Raw genomic sequence first — 22,196 nt, 5'->3', positions numbered from 1 at the left:
TTCTGGGCACATATAGTAATTCCTTCACGAGGAATTTGGTTCGTGGGGCCTGACCTGGCTTCAAAGGCTTCATCAGAACTTGCATGTAGTGATTTGTAAGCTCAAGTTCACTGTAGGCGCAACGAGCAGCTTCAAGGGGAGGACTGAGTGGTAAGGCACGAAGCAATTCAGTAGCTGGTACTGTGTAGTGAGTGTTTTCAGACATCCAGTCCAGCACCCATGAATTCACATCTTCACAATCTCATGTGATGTGCAGCGTGATACGTCTCCAACGTATCTATAATTTTTGATTGCTCCATGCTATATTATCTATTGTTTTGGACTATATTGGGCTTTATTTTACACTTTTATATTATTTTTGGGACTAACCTATTAATCGGAGGCCTAGCCCAGAATTGCTGTTTTTTGCCTATTTCAGTGTTTTGGAGAAACAGAATATCAAACGGAGTCCAAACGGAATAAAATCTTTGGGAACGTGATTTTCTCACCGAACGTGATCCAGGAGACTTGGACCCTACTCCAAGGAACAAAAGAGGCGGTCACGAGGGTGGGGGTGCCCCCCCCCAGGGCGCGCCCCCTGCCTCGTGGGCCCCTCGTTGCTCCTCTGGCATACTTCTTCCTCCTATATATACACACGTACCCCCAAACGATCAGAACAGGAGCCAAAAACCTAATTCCACCGCCGCAACTTTCTGTATCCACAAGATCCCATCTTGGGGCCTGTTCCGGAGCTCCGCCGGAAGAGGGCCGTCATCACGGAGGGCTTCTACATCATCCTAGCCCCTCCGATGAAGTGTGAGTAGTTTACCTCAGACCTTCGGGTCCATAGTTAGTAGCTAGATAGCTTCTTCTCTCTCTTTGAATCTCAATACAAAGTTCTCCCCCTCTCTTGTGGAGATCTATTCAATGTAATCTTCTTTTTGCGGTGTGTTTGTTGAGACCGATGAATTATGGGTTTATGATCAAGTCTATCTATGAATAATATTTGAATCTTCTCTGAATTCTTTTATGTATGATTGGTTATCTTTGCAAGTCTCTTCGAATTATCCGTTTGGTTTGGCCAACTAGATTGGTAGTTCTTGCCATGGGAGAAGTGCTTAGCTTTGGGTTCGATCTTGCGGTGTCCTTACCCAGTGACAGAAGGGGCAGCAAGGCACGTATTGTATCGTTGCCATCGAGGATAACAAGATGGGGTTTATTTCATATTGCATGAATTTATCTCTCTACATCATGTCATCTTGCTTAAGGCGTTACTCTGTTTTTAACTTAATACTCTAGATGCATGCTGGATAGCGGTCGATGAGTGGAGTAATAGTAGTAGATGCAGAATCATTTCGGTCTACTTGTCACGGACGTGATGCCTATATACATGATCATGCCTAGTGTCGGTGTCAAAATCGGCGGATCTCGGGTAGGGGGTCCCGAACTGTGCGTCTAGGCCGGATGGTAACAGGAGGCAGGGGACACGATGTTTTACCCAGGTTTGGGCCCTCTTGATGGAGGTAAAACCCTACGTCCTTCTTGATTAATATTGATGATATGGGTAGTACAAGAGTAGATCTACCACAAGATCAGAGAGTCTAAACCCTAGAAGCTAGCCTATGGTATGATTGTATGTTATGATTGTTGTCCTACGGACTAAAACCCTTCGGTTTATATAGACACCGGAGAGGGTTAGGGTTACACAAGGTTGGTTACAAAGGAGGAGATATCCATATTCGTATTGCCTAGCTTGCCTTCCACGCTAAGTAGAGTCCCATCCGGACACGAGACGAAGTCTTCAATCTTGTATCTTCATAGTCTAACAGTCCGGCCAATGGAGATAGTCCGGCTGTCCGGAGACCCCCTAATCCAGGACTCCCTCAGTAGCCCTTGAACCAGGCTTCAATGATGATGAGTTCAGCGCGCAGTATTGTCTTCGGCATTGCAAGGCGGGTTCCTTCTCCGAATACATCACAGAAGAATTTGAATACGAGGATAGTGTCCGACCCTGCAAAATAAGTTCCACATTCCACCGTAGAGAGAATAATATTTTCACAGATCTAATTTGCTGGCTTGTTTTGGCAGCATGACGTTATGTCATGGCCCGGTGATTATTCGAACCGTTTCTTTTAACCAGCCCAGCGCATAACGCGAGGCAGTTTTTTGACACGTCTTGTCAAAGCAGAGATCGTGTCCCCTTATTACGGGATTCTCATTAATGCGGTCGTGGGTAACCCAACCGTGTCTAGGACTCCTAGATTATAGGCAAGTCCTAAACGGCTACGGAGAGGACGCTTGATATTAACCCTCTTTATAAAGGGATGAGGTTTTCGCTTTTTCCCTCTCATGCTCAATCGAACCCTTCCCCCGCCTCGAGTTCTAACACCCAAAGCCTAGGTTAGGTGCTCCGGATATTCAGTCATGTCTGGTTCCAGCCTTCAAGGCCGATGGATGCCCTCCTCCGTTACGGAAGAGGACATCAAGAAGTTGAGGGATGCCAGATACCTGACCGCCGAGGTTTCGCATCGGCTGCCTGCTCGAGGGCAGATCGTCCCTACTCCCGAACCCAACGAGAACGTCGTGTTCGTCTCCCACTTCCTCTGCGGTCTAGGCCTCACTCTGGGTCCTTTCGTCAGGGGTTTGATGTTCTATTACGGGCTAGATTTCCACGATCTAGCTCCGGACTCCTTTCTCCACATCTCGACTTTTATTGTCGTGTGTGAGGCCTTCCTCCGCGTTACGCCTCACTTCGGCCTGTGGCTCAAGACCTTTGAAGTAAAGCCGAAGATGATCGAGGGGCAACATGTAGCGTGCGGAGGTGCATCAATAGGCAAGATGGCAGGAGCTCCATGGCCGAAAGGTTCCTTTCGAGAGGTGTCCGAATTATGGCAACGGGAGTGGTTTTACGTCACGGCTCCCAGAAGTGCCAAGTGGGCGGCTGCCCCCGCTTTCCGCTCGGGCCCCCCACCACAACTGATGTCATGGATTAGCAGAGGTCTGAGCTAGGGTCCAGCCAAGGACGTGCCTATGCTGCAAAGCCGCATCCGAGATCTCTTCGAGGGAGATTTTAATTTGGTTGCGGTAATACAAGTTATGCTGGTTTGTCAAGTCCAGCCTTGCAGACGCCGGCCCCTTCGCTTGTGGGAGTTCAACCCAGAGGGACCACGTGCCATTCAAAGTTTCCTCGGCCTGACGCACGAGGAGATGTACAAGTCATTCTTCGGACCTCAAGTAGAATGTCCAGATATTACCGAGGACGTGGGCCTGAGCAATAACCGCGCCGCCGAACAAGTAAGAAATCCTCTAGCCAAACACACTGTCTTTTATTCGAAGTTATTTCTGAGAGTTTGCTTTTTGACCAGGACTGGCTAACAAAGGCGAAAATGATTCGGTGTTTGGCCCCCCTCCCTGAGGGTTTGGAAAATCCGGTATTGGAAAAGATGCTCGAGGTCGCACCTTGCCCGGAGCCCTTGAAGGAAGATACCGGGGGGGATAATACGACCGGACGCGGGCCCCCATCATTGCCCGTTCCAACCGAGGGAATGAGTGTCTCCATGAAGGAGGACAACCGGGGGAGGAAAAGGACCGCTTCCGAGGATCCGGAAGCCAAAGCCTCCAAACGGGAGAAGAAGTCTCCCACAGAGGGTCCTGCCTCGGGGGGTGTTTTTGCCGCACAAAGTCTGCGGGGGGATCAGCCCTCCAACGAGTCGTAAGTGATCCTAAATACTTCAATAGTAAAGGCATGCTATCTTTTTTCTGAGAAAATAACCACCGCATATATCTTGCAGTTCGGGCCTTAGCCCCTCTCAGATGAGCTCGTCTTCGGGGGATCTTCTTCCAGAGATGATGGAGAGCGAAACGCCTCCTCCGGACTCCTCCGCTCAAGAAGCGGGCGACCCCGAAGTGTCATCACGGAGGGCCTCTCCGGATCCGGTGAGGCCATAAGATAATCCCATAGATCCCTGAAGTCCCCAGCGTGCGGCTCCCGAAGAGAGCAGACAAAAGAGTCCGGCACCGTCTGGTGTGCGATCGGATGTTCTGAGGGAGTTGGTGGGGCGAGCGGCCATCTCAGAAGAACACCGTATGCTGATGGGTATGGTGATGGAGAGAATCTCGTCCGCCGAAAGCGGATTACATGAAGCCTTTATGAAACTACTGACAGGCTTGGAGGTACGTGAGATAATATGTGATAGTACTGCACATGTTAGGTGTGCCCTGTGTAGATAGTAGCCCCTGAGACTCTGGTTGTCGTCGAGAACGACGGCGAATAGAGGATCATATTCCCAGGCAATAACCAGACTGCCCCTATGTGCAGGTGGTGGAAGCTCCGGTGGCTAGCCGGACTAGTGAGTTTGCCAAATTAAAACGGCAACTGGATGCGGCAGACACCGACATCGAGCTTGTTAACAAGAGGCTTGACGAGGCACATGGTAAGTGTTATTATCTGGTGAACGCCACATAATAAGAGCAGCATGATGCCAGTATCTTTAATATGTTGTGACTGCAGATGGAGCTTCCACCGTGGAAGCCTTGCGGGTAGAACTTGCCCGAGCCAAGGAACAAGCGAGGATTAGTAATGTGGCTGCTTTGAAGGCGGCCGAAGAATTGAAAGCCGAGAAGGCCGCACATTGCGAGATCCAAGAGAAGATGGCCAAGATGGCCGTAGAATTAAAAGACACTGCCGACCGTTGTCGGGTCCTTGAAAAAGAAAACCAAGCGAAGGCAACGGACCTTGAGAAAGCCACGGCGGCGGACAAAGACACCCGTTCTGCTATGAGAGCGAAGAAGGAGGAGCTGCGGGAAGTTGGGGATATTGCGGCTGGGAAACCCTTCATGTTACGGAGGAAGTTCGGAGATCCATGGTATGCCCCTCTGGATCGGCTGTGGAGTTCGACAGATGCGTATATGGATTTGGCGGCGAGCGCTGCCGATGCCGCCAAGTACTTCCAGGGTCAGACAGATCGTGAAGTGGACAAGCTGTTCTGGTCGCAATTCCATGTTCTAGAGCGTCCGCTTTCATTGACTGGCCAGCTAGCCGAATGGGCCAAACTGAATAGGTTGTCCGGACTTGCCATGAGGTCTGTTGTGGATCAGCTATGGCCGGAAAAGCCAAAGCCGAACAACTATTTCAGCTTAGTGCAGCAGTTCCTTGGTGCGGTGCCGCGCATTGATGCGATGAAGAGGTCGGCGTGCATAGAAGGCTCACGGATGGCCCTTGCCCGTGTTAAAGCATACTGGGCGGAGATGGACGCTACCACTGTTGCGGCGCAAGGTTCGGCCATAGGCCAAGTGGCTGCCGAGCATTATTTCGAGGAGGTTCTCGAGGGTGCTCGTTTGATAGAGGCCCAGTGCTCGAAGAATATTATGTTTGAGTGATATGTATTTTCATTGTAAACACAATGCTTTTATGAAGTTTTATAAGGCCATGTTTATACTTTTGCCTGAAAGTAGTATGATGCCTCCTTTGCGGTCGTTTATGTATACATGTGTATAACCTGAAAGATTGCAGCCGTCAGCTTCAACCCCCACACATATAATGCGGAGGTGCTCGCGAAAAACGCATGTTCACACTTAACCCAACGTCTTGGTCCTATTAAGGAGGTGGTGGCGTAGCGAACGAGGCAACCGGACTATAATGCTTTAACACTTTCACTTAGCCATAGGAGTTTGACAGTGGGGCTACTAGATAGCCCCTGGTGGCTCCGCACTCACCCGATCGCGGGGTGCGTACATGCTTGGCCGGAAAACGGCCCTTTGTTAAGGCGGAGGAATTCTAACATTCCGATAGGTCATTGAGTGGTTGACCAGTCTCACGCTATATCATGACAGTCAGTTTTCGGCTTTCTCTACTGAGGTGCTCGTCCGGATGAACTAGGGCACAATCGCAGTAGTTCTCCTGGTGCTACCTTAGCCGATAAAGCGGAACGTAAGGCACCAAAACACAGGAGCCGGGCAAACCCAACATTTGACCAAAGACAATGATTCGGAGCTGATGCATATAAGGTCAAAATCGTGACGCCGAACACTCCCTAAGGTATTCGGTCTTTATGGTATAAACCGGGCCTAAACAGTGCCCTTTGTAAGAAGCCCCTTGTGTCCAGGTACATGCATTATTCTGACGTGGCCACATGCCAAGACGTCAGCATCCTTCTCAACTGTGATGAGAATTCGGTGGATATGTATCAACAAGAGACAGTAAAAAAGGTTTACGCAGGGTCTTAATCTAAAAAGAATCCTTGGAGCGGGTCCCTGCTGCACGTCTGCGCCTGTGTCTCCGTTGTAACGTATCCTGGACGGGTGTAGCACGATGATCATCTGTAAAAGAGAGGAACTTAGGTGAAAAAGTTGTCGTGCAGAAAGATAGTTTTTAAAGAAACCATATATAATTCAAGATGAGTCAAAATTGCCACTTGTCTGCGCGCGTTGAGCCCCTTGTATTTGTAATAGGGGTGTGACCATTGATCCGGTATGAATTACATATAGCTACGCCGGACTCGTCTAACCGTGTCCGAGGTCTTGACGACCTGTTAAATGCTTTAGTTGGTGAGGCCGTTTTTAGTGTGCGGCTGCCAAGGTAGCTGCACTCTCTTCGGCGCTCAAAGATCGCTTAATACTTCCGTTTACTGTAATGATGCCACGTGAGCCGAACATCTTGAGTGTGAGGGAAGCGTAGTGTGGTATTGCATTAAAGCGAGCGAAAGCTTCGCGTCCGAGTAGTGCTTGATAGCCACTTTGGAACGGAGCGATGTGGAAGGTTAAATGTTCTCTACGGAAGTTATCGGGGAAGCCGAATATAACCTTTAGTAGCAGGGAGCCCGTGCAATGAGCCCCTGGGCCTGGCGTTACTCCTTTAAAGGTAGTATTGCTATGGCAAATTTTTGTTGGGTCTATCACCATTTCGCGGATTGTATCCTGGTATATCAGGTTTAGACTGCTGCCACCGTCCATTAGGACTCGTGTGAAGTGGTATCCGTCAATTATTGGGTCTAATACCAAGGCAGCCCATCCTGCATGCCGGATACTTGCTAAGTAATCACGATGGTCGAAAGTGATCGGTTGAGACGACCAGTGGCGGGACTCCGCGGTGATAGGCCCTTCGGCATATTTTTCTGGGAGTGCCGTTTTGTTTCTTCCCTTGATCACGTGTAACACGTTTACTGTTTTGACTTCTGGGGGAAATTTCTTTTGTTCCCCAGTGTCTTTCTTGAGAGGCTCATCTTCGTCTTCGCTTGGTGTATCCTCCCCCTTGTGTACGGTGTTGAGCTTGCCAGACTGCTTGAAGACCCAACATTCTCTGTGGGTATGATTAGCAGGTTTACCAGGGGTGCTATGGATCTGACATATTTGATCCAGAATTTTGTTTAGGCTGGACAGTTCGTCTCTGGCGCCTTTAGAGGGCGGCTTTTGCTGACCTGGCCGAGAGCTTTTGAATCCAGCGTTTAATGTCGTGCTCTTCATGCTGTCTTCTTTATTCCGGCGTTTGTTATTGCTGTTGCGCTGTGATTTCCCGTTTCCATCTCTAACTTCAGATGTACTGGGGTCGCTGGTGCTGCATCTGGCTAGCCAGCTGTCCTCACCCGCACAAAAGCAGTCCATGAGGCTTGTTAATGCTGCCATTGTTCTCGGCTTTTCTTGGCCGAGGTGTCTGGCAAACCATTCGTCACGGACGCTATGCTTAAAAGCTGCCAAGGCTTCAGCGTCCGGACAGTCGACAATTTGGTTCTTTTTAGTAAGAAACCTGTTCCAAAGTATTCGGGCTGACTCTCCGGGCTGTTGAGTTATATGACTCAAATCATCGCGTCCGGAGGTCGGACATAAGTCCCTTGAAAATTTGCCCGAAAAGCGTCTTTGAGCTCTTCCTAGCTTCCAATGGAGTTTTCGGGGAGGCCATTAAGCCAGTGACGAGCTGGCCCTTTGAGCTTGAGGGGTAAGTACTTGATGGCGTGGAGATCATCTCCTCGAGCCATATGGATATGGAGGATATAGTCCTCAATCCAGACCCCAGGGTCTGTTGTTCCGTCGTATGCTTCTATGTTTACGGGTTTGAATCCCTCTGGAAATTCATGGTCCAGCACCTCATCGGTGAAACATAGGGGGTGTGCGGCACCCCTGTATCTGGGTGTACCGCGTTGTTTGGATGTTTGTTGTGTTAAATTGTATGCTGGGGTGCGCTTGCGTGGTCCATAGATGGATCTGGTTGCGCCGTCCTTTTGGTGCGAGCCCTCGCGTGGATCGCGTATTGTCTTGTGAGTGGCATTGTTTGCTGCTCTATGTTGGCCGTGAGGTCGTCTATCCGGCCAGATGGCTGTTTTGATTTTTGGTTGTGGGGGGGGGGGTCTGAGGCCTACTCATCGAATTCAGGTAGCAACTTCCGCTTTGGGTAGCTCTTGGTGGGGCGGTTGTCACCGTACTTCGCTGTTGTGTTGAGTACTTTACTCCATCTGATTTGGAGTGTGTCCTGCGCAGCTTTGTGCCTTTGCTTCTGCTTTTTCAGACTCCTCGCGGTGGCAACAAGCCTTTGACGGGCATTCTGCTGCTCCGGGTGTCTGTCCGGCGTTATGTCGTCCGGACTATTATCTTTGACAGAATTGGTTTGTTCGGTTTTATTCCCTGTATTGCCATGGTCCGGCAGTGGTTCGCCCTGCTCCAACGCTGGGTCTGTATGATCGTTATTTCTGCCGAGGCGGGATTTGGGGTGGCGCTTGCGCCGCCGCTTTGACTGCTTCTCTAGGGAACAAGCCTTCGGTGCGTCCTTCCGTTCCTCGTCGTCGTCTTCTTTTGGTGTGTCCACCATGTATACGTCATATGATGAAGTGGACGTCCAGCGCCCTGTGGGCGGTGGTTCCTCTTCGCCTCCCGCATCGTCGTCCATACCGTCGATGTCTTCGGAGTCGAATTCGAGCATGTCGGTTGAGTCATCGACAGTGGCTATTAAGTGGGTGGTGGGTGGGTGTCGAATTTCTTCGTCGTCCGCATCCCAATCCTGTTGGCCATAATCCGGCCAGGGCTCTCCTGACAAAGAGAGAGACCTTAGTGAATTCAGAATGTCACCGAAGGGCGAGTGCTGAAAGATATCCGCGGCGGTGAATTCCATGATCGGCGCCCAATCGGATTCGATTGGCAGGGGCGCGGATGGTTCGGAGTCCGGAAAAGAGTCCGGCACCTTGGAGTCACGGGCTGCGCAGAGGGTTAGGCTGGTGTTTGGCTCGATCGCCGTTGAGACTGCAGCCCCTGAGGCGGTGTCTAACCACCCGTCCTCGACTGGCGCAGTTGGCTCCGAGCTAAGGGTCGGAGCTGATGCGGGCACGGCCTCTGGGGTACTGTTCGGTGGCAGAGCTAGGTCATACCCATCGCGACAGTGCGGCGCGCCCGGCTGTGGCTCGAATCCGTCGAAGATCAAGTCTCCGCGGATGTTGGCCGTGTAATTCAAACTTCCAAATCTGACCTGATGGCCAGGGGCGTAGCTTTCAATCTGCTCCAGATGGCCAAGCGAATTAGCCCGCGGTGCAAAGCCGCCGAATACGAAGATCTGTCCAGGGAGAAAAGTCTCACCCTGGACCGCATCGCTATCGATGATAGTAGGAGCCATCAAGCCTAACAGCGACGACACAGAGGAACTCTCAATGAAAGCACCAATGTCGGTGTCAAAACCGGCGGATCTCGGGTAGGGGGTCCCGAACTGTGCGTCTAGGCCGGATGGTAACAGGAGGCAGGGTACACGATGTTTTACCCAAGTTCGGGCCCTCTTGATGGAGGTAAAACCCTACGTCCTACTTGATTAATATTGATGATATGGGTAGTACAAGAGTAGATCTACCACGATATCAGAGAGGCTAAACCCTAGAAGCTAGCCTATGATATGATTGTATGTTATGATTGTTCTCCTACGGACTAAAACCCTTCGGTTTATATAGACACCGGAGAGGGTTAGGGTTACACAAGGTCGGTTACAAAGGAGGAGATATCCATATTCGTATTGCCTAGCTTGCCTTCCACGCCAAGTAGAGTCCCATCCGGACACAAGACGAAGTCTTCAATCTTGTATCTTCATAGTCTAACAGTCCGACCAATGGAGATAGTCCGGCTGTCCGGAGACCCCCTAATCCAGGACTCCCTCACCTAGATATTCTCATAACTATGCTCAATTCTGTCAATTGCTCAACAGTAATTTATTCACCCACCGTAGAATACTTATGCTCTTGAGAGAAGCCACTAGTGAAATCTATGGCCCCCGGGTCTATTCTCATCATATCAATCTCCATCACTTTAATATTGCTTTGCTTTTTTACTTTGCCTTTACTTTTTACTTTGCATCTTTATACCAAATATACCAAAAATATTATATCTATCAGATCTCACTCTCGTAAGTGACCGTGAAGGTATTGACAACCCCTAATCACGTTGGTTGCGAGTAGCTATCGTTTTGTGCAGGTATGAGGGACTTGAGCGTGGCCTCCTACTAGATTGATACCTTGGTTCTCAAAAACTGAGGGAAATACTTACGCTACTCTGCTGCATCATCCCTTCCTCTTTGGGGAAAACCAACGCAAGCTCAAGACGTAGCAAGAAGGATTTCTGGCGCCGCTGCCGGGGAGTCTACGCAAAAAGTCAACATACCAAGTACCCATCACAATCCCTATCTCTTGCATTACATTATTTGCCATTTGCCTCTCGTTTTCCTCTCCCCCACTTCACCCTTGCCATTTTATTCGCCCTCTCTCTCTCTCTATCCTCCCTCTCTATTTGCCTCTTTTGCCCGTTTGCTCTGGTCTGCTCGTGTGCTAGTTGCTTGTTTGTCGCGATGCTCAAAATACTACCAAATTGTGTGACTTCACCAATACCAATAATAATGATTTCCTTAGCACTCCGATTGCTCCTCTTGCTAATGCTGAATCTTGTGAAATTAATACTGCTTTCTTGAATCTTGTTATGAAAGATCAATTCGCCAGCCTTCCTAGTGAAGATGCCCCTACTCATCTGAATAGCTTCGTTGATTTATGTGATATGCAAAAGAAAAAAGATGTCGATAATGATGTCGTTAAATTGAAGCTATTTCCTTTTTCGCTTAGAGATCGTGCTAAAGCTTGGTTTTCGTCTTTGCCTAAGAATAGTATTGATTCATGGAACAAGTGCAAAGATGCTTTTATCTCTAAGTATTTTCCTCCCGCTAAGATCATCTCTCTTAGAAACGATATTATGAACTTTAAACAACTTGATCATGAACATGTTGCACAATCTTGGGAGAGAATGAAATTAATGATACGTAATTGCCCTACTCATGGTTTGAATTTGTGGATGATTATACAAAATTTTTATGCCGGATTGAATTTTGCTTCTAGAAATCTTTTAGATTCGGCCGCGGGAGGCACTTTTATGAAAATCACTTTAGGAGATGCTACTAAACTGCTAGATAATATTATGGTTAATTCTTCTCAATGGCATACTGAAAGAACTTCTAATAAAAAAGTGCATGCGATAGAAGAAATCAATGTGTTGAGTGGAAAGATGGATGAACTTATGAAATTATTTGCTACTAAGAGTGTTTCTTCTGATCCTAATGATATGCCTTTGTCTACTTTGATTGAGAATAACAATGAATCTATGGATGTGAATTTTGTTGGTAGGAATAATTTTGGTAATAACGTTTATAGAGGGAATTTTAATCCTAGGCCATATCCTAGTAATCCTTCTAATAATTATGCGAATTCGTACAACAACTCTTATGGAAATTATAATAAGATGCCCTCTGATTTTGAATCTAATATTAAAGAATTTATTTCTTCGCAAAAGAATTTTAATGCTATGATTGAAGAAAAATTGCTTAAGATTGATGATTTGGCTAGGAACGTTGATAGAATTGCTCTTGATGTTGATTCTTTGAAACTTAGATCTATTCCACCTAAGCATGATATCAATGAGTCTCTAAAAGCCATGAGAATTTCAATTGATGAGTGTAAGGAAAGAACCGCTAGGATGCGTGCTTCCAAAGATGCCTTTATTAAAGCGTGTTCTTCCAATTCCTATGAAAATCAACATGAAGATCTAAAAGTTATTGATGTGTCTACAATTAAATCTTTATTTTGCAATATGAATCTTGATGAAACTGAATATGATCTCTGACGGTGTCCTGGACTAGGGGGTACTCACCACGTCATCTCCCGATCTATTAGATTGGGCCGAGGACCCCCATGGCCCAGTTCAGACAGCTGCCGCATATAAGGAATATTCCACAAGACTTGGCGATCAAGACAAGGACTCCTCCCCACCGGTGTATTCGGCTAGGACTCTTGTTATCCTAGGCCTCTGGTGCATTATATAAACCGAGGCCAGGCTAGTCGATAGATCATATACATACAATCATACCATAGGATAGCTTCTAGGGTTTAGCCTCATTGATCTCGTGGTAGATCTACTCTTGTACTACCCATATCATCAATATTAATCAAGCAGGACGTAGGGTTTTACCTCCATCAAGAGGGCCCGAACCTGGGTAAAACATTGTGTTCCCTGCCTCCTGTTACCATCCGGCCTAGACGCACAGTTTGGAACCCCCTACCCGGGATCCGCCGGTTTTGACACCGACATTGGTGCTTTCATTGAGAGTTCCGTTGTGTGATCGACAAAAGGATCGATGGCTCGCCTGCAGATCAACTGCGACTTCGGCGTCTTCGTCACCAGTTCGACTGGTCACCTTGGTTCGACCAAGAATTGCGCCCCGTGTTCGGATCACCATGTTCGGACGAGGGCCTTCATCAAACATCAACTCCGATCTCTATCAAGATCATGGAGGAATTATCTATGGAGCTCGGGGGCTCAACGTCAACATTGCCCTCAAGCGACTGTGCTGTTTTTTTGGACAGCGAACTCGTATCTACCGCCACCACATCCTCGAGTATCGCTTTGACGATCGCTTTGGTGGAATTGAGCGGAATTGGGTCTATAACAACCCTGGAAAATTTCGTCGAGTTCCGATGGAGGAATCTCTGGCAATCCACGATATACCGGAGCCCTGTCAAATCTGGATGGGAATTTGGATGAGTTTAGGGCGTGGTGTCCAGCTTCTAGCTCGGACGTCCTTTGGAAGATCCAACCGTTGATCGGCTGCGGAATTCCTATATCTACCACCTCTCAAAATTTCAGCTCGATCCGACCGTTCAAACTCCGTAAACCTTCCAATTAGTGCATCACTTTTTGGATCTGTTTTCTGCGCGAAAACGAATCCGACCCGAGTTCATCTTTTTTATGAATGGGATTTCGGACATCCCTTTTGAAGGAAGTTTTGTACGGGTATTGTGTTTTGTTTCTGAACACATCCCACTAACTTTAAAATCTTTTGAACATGATCTTCAACATCATGCTGGTGTCAAACCAGTCCGGCAATATTACTCCATGGCTGCCGACCTGCGCTAGACACGTCGTCACTTTAGCCGAGCACAACTTCTTCGGATCATCATCTCGGCAAGCCGAACAAGAGTCCGGCATCGCGAAGGATAAATCGCCAACAACATAGCCGCCCCACGGATTACACGGAGCGGGCATACCGGCATCGCCGCATAGTCGCTTCATCAAGCCGGCATCGACCACGTCACGACCTGCATCGACAGGGCCGCACTATTGCTTCTTCAAGCTGGTGTCCATCACGCCGACCTATTTCGACTCATCGGCTAATGTCGAGGCTTCGACATCTCGGCTGGACCGAGGGCTTCGCCATCTCTTCATCAACCTACTCCGGACACTTCGGCGTCACTAGCCGACCAGCTCCGTCACGTTAGCTGGGCCGAGGGCTTTGCCTCGGTCTATCAAATGGTGACCGCATTAACGACGATCGCGTGGTGGTTCGATCAATTTCCGTACATAGTCCGGCGAACGCCGCATCCGGAGCTCGGACCGACCTGTGAATTCAGGCTTTGCCACGCCTTTACTACATCACGCCGAAGCCCTGCCTCGACATTGACTTTGGCGCCAGGCCATATTTCTTCTATTCCTCACTTTGCATAAATTATTTATTATGCAACATTTTTTTAAATTATCATTATTACTATTATCTCCGGTTTGCACTATTTTGTGCACAGGAAAATGATCCAGGGACTTCGGCGTCACTCTGCCGGTCTGCATTGACCGTGCTATGTCACCACTTCGGCGTGTCGAGCTCTCCGCTCCGCCACCTCGGGACCAGCTTGGGGGATGGAACCTTGCCCCGCATCAAGCTCGGACCGTGTCATCAATACCGAACACATTAACCAGCTAAGTCGCTTTCATGCTCAAAGCTTTAATTTCTAACTTGTGCTCGGTTCGACCAAGCATTATACTTTTTTGGAAAAAAGTTGCTTGTAAAAAATTTCCTTGCCCAAACTTTGTTTGTGACGCATAAATTCAAATACCCCGTTTACTTGGGGGCTTCCTTTATGAAGCTTTTCCTGTTGCATATGACTATACTTGTACGGCTTCTTCCTTGTTCATATATTACACCACAATATGCACCATATTGACTTAAGCGATTTGCAAGCTGGGTTGCCTCGCTCATGTGTTTACCCCTACGTTCCCGATTGTTCGGCTAGGGAGTAAAGGGAGCACCTCTGCGATTGTCACGATCGGGTCAACCGAGCCGGACCTCAGACTGGGTGAAGCCGAAAGCTAGCGCTCTTATAGTTTTCAATGATGGTCGGCACACAACGGAACTCATGAGTACAAAAAATCTATTGCACAAGTCTCATAATAACAATGAGCACCGAAGAAAGGTATCGGTGGGGGTACTATTTTCTTCGAAGATGCTTCTTACACTTCACGGTAATATAGCATAAGTTCCCTGAGCGCGCTTTGTCTATTACAGCCTTATGGCATGATTGCCTGGTTATTGGAAACACCGTCGATATTCTCGACCGATGGAGTACATAACACTTTTCGGTCCTTGACCGAAGAGGGAGAAGCTGACGGTCGGTTAAGACGCGTTTAAAGTTCGGTTGAACATAGATATGATATAAGTACTTCGGTACATGCAATCATTCTTCTACCCAAGTCACTTGGGGGCTCTTAAGTTTATTTGAGCCATTTTATAATAAGTGTTCTTCTTCTTAGTCGTTGCAAAGTTTTATTATTATTTATCACTCCTTTTTCGACACGAGTGTGCGATCACTAGCCGGGGAGCCTAATTTCTCTCTCAAAGCCGCTAGAGTTTAGTTTGCTAAACTGGCCTGATGAGAAGTACTCCGCCCTCGGGATAGGAGGTTGAAGCCGTAGGATGACCCGCTCGAAGTCTTGAGATAGGATGTATCATGTTAAAGCACGACAGAAGCACTTCTTTTTTCTAAGACCAACTTTCGGATTGGCACCGGACACTTGATATTGTTCAGACGTAATGTTTTTACTGATGTTTCTTGGTTTTCCAAGCTTTTTGGCACTTTTAAACTATTTGTGCTTCTCCAGCATTAGTCTCGCAGTGCAACACCGGACACCTTTAGGGATTCGGCAAAAACATTCTCAGATATTGCTATATATGCATCGGTTTCGAATTGTGTCTTCGGTCAATAGTTGGGTTGCCAGGCTCCTGCACTTGCTTCCTACGTTCCGTTTTGTTCGGCTAGGCGTGCAAAGGGAGAACCACTGTGATTGTGCTTCCAGCTCACATGGTTAAGCACCTCAGTGGAGAAAGCCGAAAACTGACTTTCACAATAAGCGTAAACTGGTCAGCGATCCGATGACTATGTTAAATGATGGGCCGTTCATAACATTGGCCGAAGTGTTTACGGCTTGACCCGGACTGTCGCCGAACACTACCGGGGGCTATTAACTGGCCTCCCAAACTAAATCCTCAATATTTCGCTCTTACATTAGAGCTGAGGTTTAATGATCATGCTTAGCATGACAACCCAAAGAAAGGAACCGATAGCGGGACTATTTTCTTTGGAAGACATTTCTTCTGTTAAACAGTGATATAACTCTCTGCGTACCTTTGTTTATAAAACTATATGGCCAGATTGCCTTGTTTGTTGTAAATCTTTGCCCTCATAAAGGCTTTATAAAGTAGGACAAACACTCCTCGGCTAATGGCCGAGGAGGTGGAAGCCGATGGTCGGTCAACAAAGTTTTGTACAATGCAGATCCGAGCATTAATGACGTAAAGTACTTGGATACATAGAGTCATTACACATAATTTGTGATTTTACTATGGATATTGATCCTTAATTCGGCCACTCGTGCCCGTATTAAGGCTCGGGGGCTACTGGGCTTCGGGCTTATTATTTACAAATATTAAAGGGGCACATTGATCCCCTGATCTAGTGTTACCACCCGACCAGTGTCTCGGGGGCTACTACATTGCTTGTCCAATGCAGAAAATTTTATGTGCAATATAGTTTCCGAGGAGATTTTGATCCTCAGGTTGGTCGGCCGCACCCAACCTGAGTCTCGAGGACTGAGCATGCCGCTTTTAGTGTCCCGAAGTATTCTGCCAAGCTTGGACTTGATCCTCAGGCCGATTTTGCAAATCAACCTGAGTCTCGGCGGCTACTAGAATCAGCGGTCTTACGTCATCCTTCAGGTGCATCTCGGGTTTTAGACCGATACACACCTTGAGGGCTACTGGCTATATATCTCGGCAGAGAATAAATTGCAATAATAAAAAATATTGACAAAAAATCGGCCCACAGTCGGGGTGGTGCACCACCTCGGAAGCAGTCCGGCATAAAGCTCGGGCGCTAGTGGCTGGCTCCATAGAGGGCATTTCCGGCATTAAGCTCGGCTAAACTCCTTCAAACTTCTTTGAACCAAGGTGATTTACGACACCTCGGATATAGTTCGGCCTTGGAGCTCGGATACATAGTCCGGCCTTGGAGCTCGGATACATTCCGGCATTAGAGCTGGGAAGCGGTCCAGCGTTGGTGCTCGGTTGCAAAAGATACCTCGAATGCAGTCCGGCATTGGAGCTCGGACGCAAGAGGACACTGCCTCCCGGGAACAACTTCAAACCCGAGGTGTGGCATAAAAATAAACAAGGCATTGATAAAGGCCGGAAACTTAAAGGGGCTCCTCGGATACTCGGCGTGTAAACTCGTCGAATGCATCTCGGCGATCCTCAAGATCGAAGATGAGAAGATTTGTTGAACCAGTTTTCAAGACCGACGACCGAAGATGAAGAACAGTTCGGAAGAATCGAGGAGCGTCCCTAACTTGAAGACCGGTTTAGGGGGCTACTAACGGTGTCCTGGACTAGGGGGTACTCACCACGTCATCTCCCGATCTATTAGATTGGGCCGAGGACCCCCATGGCCCTGTTCGTACAGCTGCCACATACAAGGAATATTCCACAAGACTTGGCGATCAAGACAAGGACTCCTCCCCACCGGCGTATTCGGCTAGGACTCTTGTTATCCTAGGCCTCTGGTGCATTATATAAACCGAGGCCAGGCTAGTCGATAGATCATATACATACAATCATACCATAGGCTAGCTTCTAGGGTTTAGCCTCATTGATCTCGTGGTAGATCTACTCTTGTACTACCCATATCATCAATATTAATCAAGAAGGACGTAGGGTTTTACCTCCATCAAGAGGACCCGAACCTGGGTAAAACATCGTGTTCCCTGCCTCCTGTTACCATCCGACCTAGACGCACAGTTCGGGACCCCCTACCCGAGATCCGTCGGTTTTGACACCGACAATCTCCCTTTACCTAGAAGGCATTCTAAAAATTCAGAGTATTTAGATCTTAATGATGAAATTGATGAAAGTGGGATTGAAAGAAATAAAAATCTAGATGTTGCTAAACCCACTATATTGGATTTCAAGGAATTTAATTATGAAAGTTTCTCTTTAATTGATTGTATTTCCTTGTTGCAATCCGTGCTAAATTCTCCACATGCTTATAGTCAAAATAAAGCCTTCACCGAACATATTGTTGATGCCTTGATGCAATCTTATGAAGAAAGACTTGAGTTGAAAGTTTCTATCCCTAGAAAACTCTATGATGAGTGGGAACCAACTATTAAAATTAGAATTAAAGATCATGAGTTTTATGCTTTGTGTGATTTGGGTGCTAGTGTCTCTACTATTCCCAAGACTTTGTGTGATTTGCTAGATTTTCGTAATTTTGATGATTGCTCTCTAAACTTGCATCTTGCGGATTCCACTATTAAGAAACCTATGGGAAGAATTAATAATGTTATTATTGTTGCAAATAGGAATTATGTGCTCGTAGATTTCATTGTTCTTGATATAGATTGCAATCCTTCTTGCCCTATTATTCTTGGTAGACCTTTCCTTAGAACGGTTGGTGCAATTATTGATATGAAGGAAGGGAATATTAAATTTCAATTTCCATTAAAAAAGGGCATGGAACACTTTCCTAGAAATAAAATAAAATTGCCATATGAAACTATCATGAGATCCACTTATGGATTGCCTACTAAAGATGGCAATACCTAGATCTATCCTCGCTTTTATGCCTAGCTAGGGGCGTTAAACGATAGCGCTTGTTGGAAGGAAACCCAATTTTATTTTTAATCCTTGCTTTTGATCCTGTTTAGTAATAAATAAATTATTTAGCCTGTGTTTTGGTTGTGTTTTTTGTGTTTAATTCGTGTTTGTGCCAAGTAGAACCGTTGGGAAGACTTGGGGAAAGTCTTGTTGAACTTGCTGTAAAAAACAGAAACTTTAGCACTCACGAGAACTGCTGTAATTTTTATTTGAAAAGTGCTATTTAGTTAATTATTTTTTTAGATGATTAATAGATAAATTCCTCACGTCCATCAATTTATTTTAGAATTTTTGGGGTTCCAGATCTTGCGCTAGCTACAGATTACTACAGACTGTTCTGTTTTTGACAGATTCTGTTTTTCGTGTGTTGTTTGCTTATTTTGATGAATCTATGGCTAGTAAAATAGTTTATAATCCATAGAGAAGTTGTAATACAGTAGGTTTAACACCAATATAAATAAACAATGAGTTCATTACAGTACCTTGAAGTGGTCTTTTGTTTTCTTTCGCTAACGGAGCTCACGAGTTTTCTTCTTTGAGTTTTGTGTTGTGAAGTTTTCAAGTTTCGGGTGAATTCTTGTGATGGATTATGGAACAAGGAGTGGCAATAGCCTAAGCTTGGGGATGCCCATGTCACCCCCAAGATAATCCAAGGACACCAAAAAGTCAAAGCTTGGGGATGCCCCAGGAGGCATCCCCTCTTTCGTCCACTTCCATCGGTAATTTACTTGGAGCTATATTTTTATTCAGCAACATGATATGTGTTTTGCTTGGAGCGTCTTGTATTTTTTGTGTCTTTGTGTCTTAGTATGCCACAATCATCCTTGATGTACACACCTTTTGAGAGAGCCATACATGAATTAAAATTTGATAGAATACTCTATGTGCTTCACTTATATCTTTTGAGCTAAGTAGTTTTGCTCTATGTGCTTCACTTGTATCTTTTGAGCGTTATAATTTTGCTCTATGTGCTTCACTTAGATCTTTTAGAGCACGGTGGTGGATTTTTTTAAATAAACTGTTGATCTCTCATGCTTCACTTAAATTATTTTGAGAGTCTCTTAATAGCATGGTAATTTGCTTAATAATAATATGCTTGGTATTCAAGATTTGTGAAACTTTCTTTTGAGTGTGTTGAATACTAAGAAAAGATTGAAGCATCATAATCGTTTTGAGATATGGAGGTGATAATATTAAAGTCATGCTAGTTGAGTAGTTGTGAATTTAAAGAATACTTGTGTTAAAGTTTGTGATTCCCGTAGCATGCACGTATGGTGAACCGTTATGTGATGAAGTCGGAGCATGATTTATTTATTGATTGTCTTCCTTATGAGTGGCGGTCGGGGACGAGCGATGGTATTTTCCTACCAATCTATCCCCCTAGGAGCATGCGCGTAATACTTTGCTTTGATAACTTCTAGATTTTTGCAATAAGTATATGAGTTCTTTATGACTAATGTTGAGTCCATGGATTATACGCACTCTCACCCTTCCACCTTTGCTAGCCTCTCTAATAGCGTGCACCTTTCGCCGGTATCATACACCTACCATATACCTTCCTCAAAACATCCACCATACCTACCTATCATGGCATTTCCATAGCCATTCCAAGATATATTGCCATGCAACTTTCCACCGTTCCGTTCATGACACATTCCATCATTGTCATATTGCATATCCCGGTACACCGTCGGATGCATTCACATAGAGTCATATTTTGTTCTAAGTATCGAGTTGTAATTATTGAGTTGTAAGAAAAATAAAAGTGTGATGATCATCATTATTAGAGCATTGTGCCAGTAAGGAAAGGATGATGGAGACTATGATTCCCCCATAAGTCGGGATGAGACTCCAGACGAAAAATAAATAAAAGAGGCCAAAGAAGCCCAAATAAAAAGAGGCCATAAAAAAGATAAAAGGCCCAAATATATATATATAAATGAGAGAAAAGAGAGAAGGGACAATGTTACTATCCTTTTACCACACTTGTGCTTCAAAGTAGCACCATGATCTTCATAGTAGAGAGTCTCTCATGTTATCACTTTCATATACTAGTGGGAATTTTACATTATAGAACTTGGCTTGTATATTCCAATGATGGGCTTCCTCAAATTTCCATAGGTCTTCATGAGCAAGCAAGTTGGATGCACACCCACTTAGTTTCTTTTTGAGCTTTCATATACTTATAGCTCTAGTGCATCTGTTGCATGGCAATCCCTACTCACTCACATTGATATCTATTGATGGGCGTCTCCATAGCCCGTTGATATGCCTAGTTGATGTGAGACTATCTTCTCCTTTTTGTCTTCTCCACAACCATCATTCTATTCCACCTATAGTGCTATATCCATGGCTCACGCTCATGTATTGCGTGAAGATTGAAAAAGTTTTGAAAAAGTTAGAGTATGAAACAATTGCTTGGCTTGTCATCAGGGTTGTGCATGATTTAAATACTTTGTGTGGTGAAGATAGAGCATAGCCAGACTATATGATTTTGTAGGGATAACTTTCTTTGGCCATGTTATTTTTAGAAGACATAATTGCTTTGTTAGTATGCTTGAAGTATTATTATTTTTATGTCAATATAAACTTTTGTCTTGAATCTTTCGAATCTGAATATTCATACCATAATTAAGAAGATTTGCATTGAAATTATGCCAAGTAGCACTCCGCATCAAAAATTCTTTTTTTATCATTTACCTACTCGAGGACGAGCAGGTATTAAGCTTGGGGATGCCTGATACGTCTCCAACGTATCTATAATTTTTGATTGCTCCATGCTATATTATCTATTGTTTTGGACTATATTGGGCTTTATTTTCCACTTTTATATTATTTTTGGGACTAACCTATTAACCGGAGGCCCAGCCCAGAATTGTTGTTTTTTGCCTATTTCAGTGTTTGGAGAAACAAAATATCAAACGGAGTCTAAACGGAATAAAATCTTCGGGAAGGTGATTTTCTCACCGAACACTGCGGAGAAGATCTACAAACGCTCCTGGAGAGCTCCGAACTCGGGTAATAAAAAGGAAAGTCTCCTTCACATGCTTGCTTTGCATATTGAATGCCTTACCCGCTGTTATCTTCTTCACCGCGTCAATCTCCTGAAGGGCCTTGTGGGCTTCGGCCTTGGCGCTCCGGACGCTTTCAAGCGCCTGCGAGAGCTCGGACTCTCGCGTCTTAGAGTCAAGCTCCAAGGACTCGTGCTTTTTGGCAAGAGCCTCGAGCTCTTGCTGCACCTCGCCTACTCGGGCTTCTTGTTTCTCCTGTTCAATGTGTTCTTTGGCCGCTTTGTCTTCGGCATCGGACAACACCTTCCTCAGGGTCTCCACCTTGGTCATGGCCCCTGACAAATTCATGACGATCCTATTACTTCACACCCGAACTTCTTTTTAACTATATAGACAGGGGTATATCTTACCTTTGCTCTCTTCGAGCTGCCTCTTAGTAAGGCCGAGCTCATCCTCGGACCGCTTCAGGGCCTGCTTCAGCGCAGAGACCTCCGCAGTACGTGTGGCAGCGGCCAGCAGTGAAGCCTGCACATACACATAGACATACTCTAATTAGACTCCTGAGTTATCATTTGATCCTCTATTTGGTTTTTCTTCGCGAACGCCGAACAGAGCATCAGGGGCTACTATCTATGCAGTAATATTTTCTTATATTTTGATTGCTTACCTCAAAGCCTGTTAGGAGGCTGGCGCAAGCTTCGGTCAGTCCGTTTTTGGCGGACTAAACCTTC

The sequence above is a fragment of the Triticum urartu genome, chromosome 7 (assembly GCF_003073215.2).
Source record: "Triticum urartu cultivar G1812 chromosome 7, Tu2.1, whole genome shotgun sequence".
NCBI classification, from domain to species: Eukaryota; Viridiplantae; Streptophyta; class Magnoliopsida; order Poales; family Poaceae; genus Triticum; species Triticum urartu.
Note: the sequence above shows the minus strand (reverse complement) of the source record.